Genomic DNA, 2,664 nt, shown 5'->3' on the forward strand with positions numbered 1-2,664 from the left:
TCTCTCACGTGGCCAGTGTAACAAGCCAATATCACACTATGCAACAAAAACTACCACAGCCATTTTGGCCACGCTGAAAGCACCTTATCAGTAGCGTTTACAGCACAGACCTTCACGCCAAAAAACACTATTTCTGGCTACGCCAAAGACACTAACTGACCTCAAGCCAAAATCACTCTATATGTCACAAACACTACCATAGTCATTTTGGCAACTCTGAAAGCACTATTACTTTTAGTAGCCTTTATAGACATTCACGCTAAATAAAGTACTGTCCCGCAAAAAAACACGACATAAGATGAACATATTATAGTCTTAGGCAATATAATATAATATATTTTACAATCTCACAAACCCTACTGTTTTCAGCCTCTCCCGGCCCAATTCACTACCATCACGCAAAATCCTCTATCATTTGTGTTTATAACAGAATCCTTCACGTCAAAACCACTATTTCTGGCTATGTCAATGACATCACTTTCTTTCAAGCAAAAATTACAATTCAAGCAAGCTCCCATGCTAAAAAAAAAAGAACCCACTATCCCGATCAATGATCACGCTAAATAAACTACTGTCCCGCTAAAAACACTACAACCAGACATACGTATAGCCTATATATTATTATGTTATTCAATCACACAAACCCTACTATTTTCGGTTTCTCACGCCGAATTCACTACTATAGAGACTTCAAAATCAACTCTTATATTAAGGATCGTATTGTGAGTAATTTGCAATCATCTATTTTGTGGATTAATCTTGCGGTTGCCATGATAACGGCGGCCATATAGGAAAACGAACAATTTTTGGTATGTTTTTTGAATCCCTAAAAGTCAAGACATCACATGCTTTTTCAGTTATCTTTTATGTATATTTTTTAAGAATAAAAATATTCTAAAAAATTAGTCACTGAATTTTTTTTAAAGCCGTATTTTTTAACTTACAAACATCAATATCTTTAGGTAGAAATAAGATATATAAAAAGGATGTGATATCTTGCTTTGCTTATATTTACCATATCTCTGCCAAGTTTCATTTAAATCCATTCATAAACTTCTGGCGTTTAGCAAAAAACTGTACAGAAAAATATGATTTAGAAGAAAACGCGATTTTAATTCAAAATTTGTTCTCAGAAGTTGTAAATCACTACCTTTCAAAAGCATTTTAGAAGAAATGTATATCTATTTGAAGAATAATACTTGGTAAAATGACTCAATAGTGGCTAAAATAAAGGAAAATGTTTTTAAAAAATGATACTTTGAATCTAAACCCTCTTTTCAGGCGCCAGTTAGTCTTAGTTATAATAGCCCAAAGTACTGGTCTTATACTGGGATAGTGTTTTGAGCATAATGTCTAAACTACGAAAACAACCACAGCAGTGTTTATTGACGAATGATGATATTGTTTTTGACGAGTGTAGTCAATCTAGCGTGTAAGCTGTAGTGTTTTTAGATTAAAGTGTTCATAGCGTACGCCAAAGTCACTAGGGTAGTGTTTACAGCATGTGCAAAAATCCCTACGGTAGTGGTTATGGCATGAAAGCTTACGCCCAAACCACTGCGGTAGTCTTTATTGTACGGTAGTGTTCTGAGCGTGTTACATCGATGTTCCTCACTGACAGATGAGTGTGTCCAAAATCTAACTATCAGGGTCCATATGCAAAAAAAGGTTTCGTGCTCGACAAGAAACCAATAGTTCCAAAACAAAACAAAGTATAAAACTAAAACCAATAAGCACATTGTCATGTTATGCTAAGTCAAGGTTTTGTGTGGTAACTACTGCTCTGTTATTCAATCTGTTTGAAAATATCATCAGAAGATACTGTTCCTTGCAGAGACAATTATAATATTCTCTTTTCATTTGATATTCAATACATGTCCATTCCATCATTGATGCACTTTAATATAGGCGTGAAAACACGATTTGAAAACGTTAACAATAACCATGCATGTCATTTATAATTTCATTTAATGCTGTTTCCATGAAAGTCTTCTGTGTGTATGTTTCACGTGATGAGGACCAACGGCCTTAACACGGAATAAAACACGTACATACCTACCTACCTTACCCGCTCTCTCAATTGTACATTGCAGTTACGATTTTGATGTTTTCCTTGTTACTCCCCTTACACCTTCACTCACTGAGCTGGCTTGCCTGTGTTGTCATTTCAACAACTTACTTACTGTGTTACCGATATGGAGGTTACTGGTTCACTAACACATGTTGCACAGTTCTGACCAAGAATTGAGCTCTCTTTCAAATTGAAGCTTGAGGAACAGCCAAAGTGTTCTCCTACTTTTTGTGCCAAAGAGGTTCTGTTCTCTAAAATAAAACTAAAGAAAGTAAATAAAAACAATTTTTTAAAACCCAACATCGTCTCATGCGAATAGTATAAGAACTAAAAGGAGGGTTGTAATTGTTTAGGTTATGTCTTGCTTTTTCTTCTCTATCCAGTAGTTTAAGGACTACAACCAAATCTCCCTCTACCAAATCAAAGTTTTGAATAGATGCACATCACAATTAGACAAGAGTTTACTACTTAATAACATCAAATTTAGTTAATAATATTGCGCAAAGAAGTCATTTTCACATAGGAGCCTACTAACTCAGAAATACTAGCTTCTTCTTCTTCTTCTCTCTCTCTCTCTCTCTCTCTCTCTCTCT

This window comes from Aplysia californica, unplaced genomic scaffold (genome assembly GCF_000002075.1).
Source record: "Aplysia californica isolate F4 #8 unplaced genomic scaffold, AplCal3.0 scaffold00118, whole genome shotgun sequence".
Taxonomy (NCBI): domain Eukaryota; kingdom Metazoa; phylum Mollusca; class Gastropoda; order Aplysiida; family Aplysiidae; genus Aplysia; species Aplysia californica.